The sequence below is a fragment of the Acomys russatus genome, chromosome X (genome assembly GCF_903995435.1).
Source record: "Acomys russatus chromosome X, mAcoRus1.1, whole genome shotgun sequence".
Lineage (NCBI taxonomy): Eukaryota > Metazoa > Chordata > Mammalia > Rodentia > Muridae > Acomys > Acomys russatus.
In genome coordinates, this window is record NC_067169.1 from 57,290,753 (window position 1) to 57,303,672 (window position 12,920).

The following is a 12,920-nucleotide window of genomic DNA, read 5'->3' on the forward strand; positions in this document are numbered from 1 at the left end:
CATTATAGTTTGGATAGAAATTTAAAAAGGAGCAATTTATATGGTTATAAAATTAAAGGTTTAGAATAAGAAAGCCTTGAATGCCAGGCATCAGGTTTGGAATTTATAGTGTGATACAAGTTTGACAATTAAAATTCTGAAAGCATAAATGATTGGAACACAATACGAACACAGTACTAGGGATTAGTGTATATCATTGCTTACTCATTCATTTTGAGGCACAGTTTCTCCAGACAATGTCACAAAGGTATATTGAATAATCAGAAAGATACAAAAGAAATAGCTATTATCTAGTTAGTATAATTATATGAAGGTCTTTATATGGATTTTCACACTTACTATTTTTTTTACAATAACATCATGTATGTACCATATTTATTTCCTCTTTCCAGAGTGAAAAAAGACAAAAAGACAAACTTACACTTAAACTATAGCATATGCTGCTAGTCAGAATGAAACCCAGTTCTTCATATGCTAGTTAAAAAACATTAATGACAGCTCAAAGGAAGAGTATGCACACACACACACACACACACACACACACACACACACACACACACACACGTAAAAATGAAAATAATCCACTTGGACTTGGTGAGGGGACAGTGCCGACTGAACCTGCAACGCATTATTAGTCTGTCTATGAAAGCGTAATTGCTTTCTGATCCAGTCTCTTGGAGCTTGCAAACAACTGCACTTAACAACTTTCTCCTTGATGAAGCTTAGTGATCATTTCTCACCGCAGTTTCCATTCTCCTATTGCTTTCGATGGTGTAACTAAAACTCAGGTAATTAATAAGTATATCTGAAACAGATACTAGGCTATGAGGCTTTGTCTATTGGACAATATGGATATAGGTGATTATGGATATAGGTGTTTTCTTGAAAACAATCTCAGGAGAATTATCAAACTGATTTCAAACACCACTGGATTTCATCTTTTTCAACTTTATTCAACTTTCAAAAAAGTTGGATATTGGAGATGGGTAACAACTTTTCCTTCAGTTATATTTTGCTAATGAGAGCCACACTGAATATAAAATCAGTTATCAACACTAAGGAGTTTATTTAATAGACAGAGATGACAAGTACTGAAAGAAGGGTGCTGTTTATAAATCTATATTTGGAATTATTATTTATAACAATGAAGACTATCTCATAACAATAAAGAAGATTTAAAACAGAAACAAAAAATGAAAATAAATCTAAAAATATAAAATCATAATTTGTCATTTTAAAATTAAAGAAATATTAAGTTAAAAATTTAAATGTCAAGCCAGGCACAATGGCACATGCCTGTAATCCCAGCACTCAGGGAGACAGAATCAGGCAGATCTCTGTGAGTTCGAGGCCAGCCTAGTCTACAAAATGAGTCCAGGACAGCCAAGGATTCACAGAGAAACCCTGTCTCAACACCCCCTAAATTTAAATATCATTGTATCATACTTTCTCTAAATATTTATCTCTGTCCTTTATGTGACAACGAGTTCTAAACATTTGATGTTATTCATGGCCTTAGTTTTAGGAAGCATACCTTTGCATACAGGAAATCTTTTTTTCTCCACATTTTAATGCTCAATTTATTTGAAAGATTTTTTTTCTACACTGGTTGCATAGGGTTAGATTGTGATTTGCAATTTATTTTTTTCTTTTATGGAATATAGCTTTTCCCCTTACATTATATATCTTAATTATAGTCTCTTCCCTACTCAATTCAGTTCTTCCCCAGCTTCTCTTATGCCTGGATTTACTCCCTTTCTGTCTTTCATTAGAAAACAACAGGCTTCTAAGCAATGATAATAAAATAAAATATGATTAAAACAAAAACTAACACACTGGAATAGGACAAAACAAACAGACAGAAGGGGGAAAGCCATAGAAAAGGCACAAGAAACAGAAATAAATGCAAAGACCCACTTGTTAGCCCACTCAGGAATCTCATAAACTGGAAAACATAACATACCTACAAAGGACTTGTCTATGAAAAAGAAAAATTAAAAAAAAAAAGGAAAAATATCGTTGACATGACATAATGGGACAAGGAACTTTCAAATATGTCATTAAGTTCATTTTCTGTTGACCATTTACTATTGGGCATGTAGCCTACCCTTAAGAGTAGTTTGTTTTCCCTCAGAGACTCCCTTAGAGGAAAATAAATTTTACTTTGCAAGTGATTATTTCTGGGTTAAGGATAGGGGCATGTGTTCACTTTTCCTTTCAGATCTCTGACCCCATCTGGTGAAAACCCATGTAGATCTCATGCATGCTGCCTTGGTCTCTATGAGTTCCTATGTACATCAATCATGTTGACATAGGGGGCCTTATTTTTGTGGTGTTCTCCCTCCCCTCTGGACTGTATACTTTTATGCCTTTTCCTCCATAGGGTTTGATGAGCTCTAAAGGTAGGGATTTAATGGAGACAGACCACTTAAGCTTGAGTGTTCCCTCTTTTTCTGCCTAATGCCTGGCTGTGGCTCTCTATATTTGTTCCCATCTGTTGCAAGGGGAAACTTCTCTGATGATGGCTGAGAAAGGCACTTACCCATTGTATAAGAGAATGTATTTAGGGGTCATTTTATTGTGATATGACTATTATTTTTAGAATACATTTTCTTTTGGTTTTACCCTAGGTCCTTGGGCTATCTAGTTTCAGGTACTTGGTAACTCAAGCAGTTTCAGGTACGAGCTTGCTCTTGTAGATTGGGTCTTCAGTCAAATCAAGGATTGGTTGGTTACTCTCACAAGCCTGTGCCAACATTGTCCTATCATGTCTTGCAGAAAGGACACCATTTTAAATCAAAGGGCCTGTGGCAGGTTTGGTGTTTATATTTCTCCTTTGGTATCATGCAGAGTATCATCCTGTACCAAAGACCCTGGCCCATATTGGTGAAGGCTCTCTGTAGGCACCAGCTCCACTTCTCCATGCTCCATGAGTTGTATAGGTGTTGTCTTCAGCATTGGTGCCTTGCTGTGAAGAGCAACCTATAGTCTTGGCAGTAGCCTGGGTTGTTTGAGGGTTCCCATGGAAGCCTATTGGCCAACAACTCAATTAGGTATAGCCCCATCCTGCTACTGGAAGCTTTGTCTGGTGACAAGAGATGGCCAGTTGAGGCTCTGTCTTCCCTGTCATTTGGTGATTTCATTTAGACCATCTTCACATATTTTAGGAAATTTATGTGTAATGTTTTCATATAACTGCTGCATGGATCTCAATTTTAGCTGTATCTCCCATATTCCCTCCCTTGTCTTCCTTTTCACTACCTCTCCCAACTTGATACTCCTGTTCTAGTTTCCCCTTTCCTATCAATCCATAACTATCTATTCTATTTCCCCTTCCTCAGGCGATCTCTCTGATCCCTCATTCCCTTACTCTATACTTAATCTCTATGGTTTTACAGATTGTAGATTGGTTATCATTGATTTAGCAGCTAATATCCACATAGAAGCAAATACATACCTTATTTGGTTTTTTAAAAAATCTGAGTAAGAGTTACATAGGATGCTTTTTCTAGTTCTATCCATTTACCTGCAAGTGCCATGATTTCATTTCTTAATGGCTAAAAAATATTCCATTGTTTAAATGTACATTTCTTTATTCATTTATATGTTGAAGGACATCTAGGTTGTTTCTAATTTCTGGCTATTATGAATAGATAAGCAATGAATGTCATTGAACAAATGTTCTTGTGGTAGAATGAAAACGTCCTTTGAATGTGAAGTTTGTTTCCCATTCTGTAGGATGCCATTTTCATATATTGGCATGTTATTTTGAGGGGATTAAATTATGAATATAATTACTTTTGATTTAATGTTTTTGAATATTTCAGAATTTCTTGGATAAAAACATTATATTTATTTACTTATTTTTTTTTTTTTTTTGTTTAGGGTTTCATTGTGCAGCACAGATTAACCTTAAACTCAAGATCCTCCTGCATTAGTCTCCTCAGTGATGAGATTGCAGATATGTGGCACCATCTCAGGCAAACAAATATTTTTTGAGTTCCATGTTAATTTTCTCTAATTTTAGATGTCTATCATCATTGTCCATGTGTATTTTAATTATTTATAATATAATTATATAATTTTCTTCTTTCCTTTCCTCCCTATAAACCTTTCCATAAACTCCTCCCTGCTCTCTTTTAAATGCATGGCCTCTATTATTGTTGCTATCTATCTATCTATCTATCATATATATATATATATATATATATATATATATTTATATATACATATGAGTATTTCATTTAGTACAAAATCTAACCTTCACAGTCTCCATAATGTTACTTGAATGTGTTTTCAGTGGTGATCATTTGGTATTGGATAACTAATTGTATTCTCCTTCTTAGGGAAGACTGTTTCTTCTGCTCTTAGCATTCTTTAGTTGCCTGCAGTTCTTTGTATAAGGTTGAAGCCTTCTGCTTCTCCAATTCCACATTAGAATATCAATTGTTGTCCTTGTTCAGCTTACATTTGGCTGTGAGTTTGGTGAGACTATATGGATGTAGCTACTGGAATTCCTAGGAGACACAATCTCATAGCAAACTCCCTGTTCTGGCTCTTACAATCGTTCTGCTTCTTCTCTGCAATGATTCCTGGGTCTTTGGTGGAAGAGTTGTATTATAGATGTATCCATTTGGACTGGACCCCACAACTCTGATTTTGAATGGTTGTGATTTTCTGTAGTGCTTGCAAAGTTTCTTTTGAATGAAAGGTAGGCATATACTGTTGGTATAAATACAAATATTTAGAATGTAGTTAGTTAGGGATTACTCTGGTTTAGTAAAATAGTAGTTGTAGGTTCTTCTTCAAGATCCATCACTTCACTATACCTGTGTAGTTGACTAGGTTTCCAGTACCAGACACAATTACCTTCTTGTGAATGGGTCTTAAGTCCAATTAGACCACCAAAGCATGTGTTCCACTATTGCATTCTTTGAGTGACTGTGCAATGCTGATAGAAAATAACTATTATTATTGGAAACTGTGTAAGTAAAAAGAAAAACAATTGCTTAAAAGCACAATGTTTTGGAGTGGACTAAAGCAATAAAGTCCAAAACAGAATTAGTGGATATTAAACTACATAAAATATAATTGTGAGTTTTAAAGCATCTATGGACTGCTGTCAATAGTCTATTATGCACTAGGCTATAAAGAAAATGTCATATCCAAGATATAGTAATTATACATCTATATTGTGTGACCAAATTTAGAATTATTAAGAACATAAATAGAACATAAAATGAATAATGAACACAAGCTAAAATTAAAAAATACAATGGTAAGTCATTTATGTCATAACACTTCTGTAATCCTGGCTATTCAGGAGGTTTTGGTAAGAAATCACAAATTCAAGGCCACCCTGTCCTACACAGTGAGTTTGAGGCTAGTCTAGATAAAAAAGTGAGACTCTGCCTCAAAAATAAAAGTAGAAAACAATGTTATGTAGTTGCTAAAGTTGTATTTTGGAGTATGTGCATGACCTTGGGTATAATTTAATTCCTACCTCTGAAAAACAAACTAAGGAAAGCAGACTCATGATAATATATCCACTGCAAATAAATATAAAAATATGTTTATTTGCAATTTTATCAGATCTTTGATAGTGTTACACAATGTAATTTGATCACATTCTCCTTTCTCCCACTCCTCTTGGATGTACCCTCCATTATTTACCCATCCAATTTTGTGTCCTGTTTCTTTTTTTAACCTATCAAATATAGTTTGTGATGATCATATCCTCTTTGGTTTGTGACTTTCACTGAAGTGTGGTCAATCCACCAAGCACTAAACCCTTAAAGAAAACTCTCTCTCTCTCTCTCTCTCTCTCCCTCTCTCTCTCTCCCAAAAGCTCAAAATTGTCAACAGCTTCCTGGCTAGGCCTGGAATTTCATAACAAACTCCAGTCTTCATGCTGAGTCATTGACTTTGACAGGTTTTGTGTATTCTGTCACAACTGCTTTCATTTCCTATGTGCAAATGGCCTGCAGTATCTAAAATACACTGTTTCCTTGTAGTTATACACTGATGAAAATCCTACTAGTATAGATGGGTATGTGTAAGAATTAACAAAATGCATCAAGAATAGTTAAAAATTGATTACATTAAAATTATGAATACTTAGTGCATTTCTACTGAGGGCAACTGGCTATAAATGATGTATATTTTTAAAATGTTCAATGATAACATTACTATTGATTGTGTTTTAAAATAATTTACAAAGTTAACACACACACACATTTTTTCTCATGTTCTGCGGATTTGAACTATGTTTTTTGTTTTTCTGTAGTCTTCACTCATATATTACATCTTGACTATAGTTTTCCTTCCCTCCTCTTCTGATAGTTCCCCCCAACACCTCCCCTCTCCCTCCAAAATTCCCCCCAGATCCATTCTTCTGTTTCCCTTCAGCAAAGAGCAAGCCTCTCAGAGATATCAACTGAACACAGCATAACAAACTGCAATAAGACCAGGCATATAACCTTATATTAAGGCTGGGTCAGGCAATCCAAGAGGAGAAAAAGGGTCTCAAACACAGGTAAAAGAGTCAGAGATACCCCACTCCCACTGTTAGGAGTCTCACAAGAACACCAAACTATACAACTATAACATATATGCAGAGGACCTAAGTCAGACATGTACGGGTTCCCTGGTTGTCTCTTCATTCTCTGTGAGCCTCTATGGGTCCTGGTTAGTTGATTCTGTAGGCTGTGCTTTCATCTTGTCTTTGACCCATCTGGCTCCTTCAAATCCTTTCTCCCCCCTTTTCCAGGGGAATTTATGAGCGACTCCTATTAATTTTACTGTTAATTTTTTGATGTTGTTTCTAAAATGCAGAAACAGGCATAGTAAATCATCCTGTAATGCAATTGTATCCTTACTTTGAGGTGCATAAAAATGAGTTAAAATCCTCTAAAAATTCTAGGTAAAATTATGAAAAATACAATTTAATACATTAAAATCTGAAAAATATTATATTTAAGTAGAATCTTATGGCAAAGCTTATATGAGTGTAATGTTAACATACTGTTAGGAATATAAAAACTCAATAAAATATATATTCAATTATAAATAAACTTAACAAAATCAATTTGCTGTTCCTTTTCTTCCCCAAATAAAAATGAAATTGAGTTTAAATATCTTTCATTTTGTGAGGAATGGACCAGCAAAGCTGCCTTAATTGACTGTTATTAAATAGTTAAGGAAGTCAAATGCAAATGTAAGCCACTTGATTATTAACATTTGTTTAAAACAGAAATTTGATCCTGAGTTTGAGTGTTTAACTTCTAGAGTAACTGAAGTTTGTAATATTTCCAGGCACTTGCAATAAATAAATGCTTGAGTCATGAACAGTAGAGCAGAGTCTAGAAAGCATAATGTCAGTCATACTTATGCTTGGGGAAGAAGAACTATTTGATAACCATCTCTACAGATAGTCTATGCCTATGCTCATGGTCAAGAAAATTATGTACATATAGACATGAAAAATATAGACAAGGCATTAGAACATGAGTCAAATTGCGTTTTCAGGCATGTGGAAAAATTTTAAAATGAAGAATTATGTTTTATGAAGGAATAACTATAAAAATTTTCGTAGTACAATTAGTAGGCCATGAAGAAAGACAAGTTCTCATTAAAATTTTTTGTAACTCTTCAAGAAACATGAAGTGTTTGAGGGAAAGAAATTTAGTCTGTTTTTCTTTGGAAAATCAAACTTACTTTAACCAAGAATTACTGAGCTTCATTCTATGTAGTCTGCAAGCCACAGCAGTGAATCATCAGTTCCTGATACACAGTGTGGCTACACTTGGATTTTTGACATGTATCTAAGGATGTCATAGACACAGATTCCTTCCAACCACAGACTGAAGCAGGATGCTTAACTCCTCTTTATGATGAGTATTTAAACCATCATAGAGGCAAAAGAGAATACTGATAATTAAAAAATGATGTTACAGAGAAGAGGGAACATCCAAGCGTGGGAAGAAATCAGCTTGAGCTTTCACCATGCCAGTTTTCCCTGGTATCTATCTCTTTCCGACTTTGTTTCAGTTTTGGTTGCACAGAAGCTGCCACACTGGCCTCTCCTCTGCCAACAGTCTGTGTCCTCTCATTCTTCTGTCTACTCTTTCAGATAATTGGAAGAATTCACTAGAGAAATGTGGCTTTGGGATAGCATAGACTGATTTTTAAGTTCTGCTGGTTCTACTTACTGGTTGTTTGACCACAGGTAAGTCATTTTTACCTTGTTTAACTAAGAAGCTTCAAGCCTCAGTTTTCTAACATATAAACATAGATTACAAATAGACATGCTAATAGCATTATGAAGATTAACTAATGACAATTAACAGGTTCCATAAACTGCTGTAATAATAGTTTCCATTAGTGCTCATTCTGTGGTGGAAGATCCTTCCTCAAACTTTTAGGGAATTCATAGAAATATGACAATCTCTGTCTTTGAAAGATTTCACTAAAATCTGGGCACATCTACTTAACATCTTTTCATATACATGGATGTTTCACAATCTAACCTGATTTATGTCACATTACCCCAGTGTTCTTTTTCAAATCAATAAACTAATGTATGATGATGTGTTTTTGCCTCATGGGAGCACTATAGATTACCCATCAGAAAATATGAACATTTAAAACAGAACTTTAGACGATTATATGGCAAACAGAGGGATGACTAATAGAAGGAATTTCAAGTGCCCCACCCTCCTGAAGTTCAACTTTCTGTAGATCACATGTGGAAGTGGTTTTGAGTACTGACAAAATGTGGGAGCCCAGCCTTGCTAAGACTTTACTGAAATGTAAAAATATGACTTGTTTTATTAAAAGTAATTTGGCAAAATGTTATCAAGACTTGAAAATATTCATACATTTTGAATTAGCAATGATACTTTGAGGACTCCTTGGTGAATTAATGTTGAAAAAACTGCTTGTGACAAAAGTTCATTTTGAGGCCATTGAAATGCCACTAAGCCTGATGATCACCTGAGTTCAAGCCCCATCATCCTCATGGTAGAAGGAGAGAACTGGCTCCTGCAAGCCATCCTCTGATCTGTAATATATTAATAAAAATCACATGTAATATATTAATAAAAATTAAAGATATGAGTGTACTCTGGCAGAAAATAGTTGCAAGTAGAATGAATGACCAATGATGGGGGAAAGAGTGATAAAATAAATTGTATTATACCCACCTGTATTTAATTAATTTTTCATTGTTGTAATACAATATCATGACCCAAAGCAACTTATAGAAGAAAGAGTGTCATTTAGCTTATGGTTCCAGAGAGCTAGAGTCCATAATGGTGGGAAAGTTATGGTAGCAGGTGACAAGAGCAGGAAGCTGACTGATCACATTTTAACTGAACACAGGAAGTAAGAGGAACAGGAAGAGGAGAAAAGATATAAGACCTCAAAGCCCAATCCAGTGATGTATTTTCTTAAAGAAGTCTCCATCTTCTAAATGTTCTATGACCTTTCCATACAGTGCTGCCAACTGGGGACCAAGTGTTCAAATACATGAGTCTATGCTGGCCATTTCTTATTCAAGACATCTTATCACTTGGCATGATTTTAAAGAGTCATTAAAATTATGTTATGGGCCATATGTGGTGACATGCATGTGAAGTCTTAATGATCAGGAAGCTGATGTAGGAGGAAGGCAAGATTATGTATGGGCTACATAGCAAGATGTATGCTAGCCTGAACTACACACTAAGTTACTGCTTTAAAAAAAGGCTGGTGCTGTTGCAGTGCCGGGGGCGGGGGGAGGAGCGTGGAAGCGGGGTGAGAGAATCATTTGCGACAAGATAAATCTCATTGTCCTGAAACACTATTCACAGGCCAGTGAATGGGAAGCCAAGTATATTAGGAACGCATCATCCAGTTTAACCCAGGGCCTGACAAGTACTTCACCCTGGGGCTCCCTACCAGGAGCACCCTAGTTAGTTTCTACCAGAAACTGATTGAGTACTATAAGAATGGGGACCTGTCCCTTTATATATTTTTAAACAATTTTTATTAAACAATTTTACATACACATTTATATTATTACACATATATGCAATAAACTACCTATAGCAACAACAACCATGAAATAATCAGGAATTATATACATGTTACATTCATAGTGTTTTGGCTACATGTATTTGGCATATTTGAAGAAAACCTTCAACATGGAAGAGTACATGGGCCTTCCTTGAGAGAGCTACCAGTCCTTCATGTGGAATAATTTCTTCAAGGACATGGACATCTACCCTGAAAACACCCACATTCTGGATGGAAATGCTGCTGACATACAGGTCCAGTGCAACACCTTTGAGGAGAAGGTTCAGGCTGCAGGCAGGATAGAACTCTGCTGGAGGAATTGGCCCCAATGGGCACATTCCCTTCAATGAGCCAGGCTCCAGTCTGGTGTCCAGGACCCAGGTGAAGACTCTGGCCATGGGCACCGTCCTGGCCAGTAAAAGAATTTTTGATGGAGATCTCATCAAGGTGTCCACCATGGCCCTTACAGTGGGTGTAGGCACTGCCATAGATGCTAAAGAGGTCCTCATCACAGGTGCTTACAAGGCTTTTGCTCTGCACAAAGCCAGTGAGGAGGGCATGAACCATATGTGAACTGTGTCGGCCTTCCAGCAACATCTCTGAACTATGTTTGTGTATGATAAGAATGCCACCTTGGAGGTGAAAGTGAAGACAGTCATGGATTTCAAAAATTTAATTCTTGTTCATAACAAGTTGGTGGTAGACCTCCTGTACAGTATCAAGAGAAGGAAATTCAGGAAAGCCAGTTTGCTAAAAAGCCCTAGAGTGACTAGCCTGTGATGGAACATGGCACTGAGTACCTCAGAGGGACAGGCAGGTCTGGAAATAGTAGGAAATAGAATTACTTTTCTGTTTATAACTTTTCTTTCTTCTTCTCCTCCTCCTCCTCTTCTTCTTCTTCTTCTTCTTCTTCTTCTTCTTCTTCTTCTTCCTCCTCCTCCTCCTCCTCCTCCTCCTCCCTCCTCCTCCTCCTCCTCCTCCTTCTGTACTGGGGCTGTACTGGGGGTTGAATGTAGGGTCTTGCACATGCCAGGCAATTCCTCTAACTAGCTATGTGCCCAATCTTCTGCCCCTTTTTAATGATTTTTTTTGGTAATTATCAGATAAGATCTCCATCATTGCCTGTCATTATACCCAAGTGAGGACTCTCGGCTTAACTTTCTGCCCCTACAATCGTAGGCAACATACTCCCATTAAGAATCTGTAATTGTACTTTCTCAAGTAGCCAAGGATTAGGGCTTGTACATTTTGAACATAACCTTGAGAGCCCCTCTTCTGCAGGCCGGCCCATTGAGAATCATTGTTAAAAAATACAGTTCCTCAACCTGAATTACGCACAAGGAAGCATCCCTTCCTGTTGGAACCAAGCACCTCAGGGAGAAGCCTATCCCTTGTTCTTTCCCATTGTGTGGATATTCTTTTTCTGCTGTCAACAGCTAGCCTTCCTGTAAACAGGCTTTCTGGGTAGGTTTGGGCATGGCGGCTAAGGTGGTTTTCACAGAGGAACTCAAACCTTCCAAAGACCAGCCATGTCTTGTCCTCTCTCAAGATTCCAAGCAAAGGTTAAACCTCTTCCCATTTGAGCTGTGGTTTTCTCACTATATTCTTAAACACTCCATAGTGAGGAGGTCCACTTGGGTAATAGACAAAGCCATGGTTTAAGTGGTTTTTTGTTTGTTTGTTTGTTTGTTTTTTTATTTGTTTTGTTTTTTGTTTTTGTTTTTGTTTTTTTTTTTACCCAAAATGGAGACCTGGCATCTGCACAAACACATTCTGCGTTGTGCTTCCTCAGAGCCAAATGCCAAGATTATACACACACTAGTACTGTCTCCTCCCTTAAACAATCTTGTCATTCCTACCTCTCAGGGGTGCAAGACAACCTCTGATGCTCTCAGAGCATCAGAAATACAAGCCTTCACTCACTTGTCCTTCAAGCTCCCCTTCCAGGCTCCTCTGTTTGGCGTGTGTCTGCCTCCTCTTCTTGACTTTCTGCCTGTCTGAAACTACAGCTGCCTTTTTCAAGGAGAGGTTTGCCAGATCCTGGCCCAGCATTTTGTTTGTAGATTTTATATGTGATTGTGATGTCATTCTGTATTAAGCTAATGGATCAATAGACTTGTTTACAATGTGGTATTTTTTATTAAATCTAGTATTTTAAAAAAGCCCCCGCAGCACAACTGAGCTCCAGAACAAATAAAGGTGAATCTAGAAAGTGAGTAAGCCTCACATCCAGTTAAAGTCATCAACAAAATTAATGCCCAACACCAAAACCAGTCATATGCTTTAAAAAAATCAAGATACTATTACAACCAAGATTGTTGTGAAAATAATTCTTGTTATTAAAAATAAATCATGTTGGGGTAGAAAAACTTACAATGTCATCTTAAAGATTTTATTTTATTTTAATTAAAAGTAAAGAATACTAAAAACAAAACAAAACAAAAAAAAACAAAAAAACCAAAAAAAAAAAAAAAAAAAAAAAACCCATCTCCTAAACTCCCAAACTATTTTATTAATATTTAAAATAATTACAATGTTGACTAAAATGCAATGCAAGGTTGCATTTGGTTTGAACATACAGAATTTTGTATACAGTTATGAGCTAATTAAAATTTCATATTATAAAAATATATTTAAAAGAAAGATATTTACTTGGAGATTGGGGAGAGAGAGATAGTTCAACAAGTGAGTGTGCTTTCTGTGCAAATTCGAGAACTTGAGTTCAAATCTCAAGCATCCACACAAAAAGCTGGACATAACCTCATGAGCCTATAACTCCAGCATTGTAGGGGCCGATGACAGGAGGATCACTGAAATTTGCTGGCTACTAGCCTAGCTCCATATTCAACAAGAGACTCTGTCTG

General features: G+C 36.3%; 1 protein-coding gene and 1 pseudogene across 1 annotated transcript in view; both read left to right on the forward strand.

Annotated features, from left to right (window-relative positions):
- Positions 1-12,920, forward strand: part of LOC127184784 (putative P2Y purinoceptor 10) — a 75,777-nt gene that overhangs the window by 12,826 nt on the left and 50,031 nt on the right. The window lies entirely within an intron of this gene.
- Positions 571-10,836, forward strand: LOC127185290 (glucosamine-6-phosphate isomerase 1-like; annotated as a pseudogene).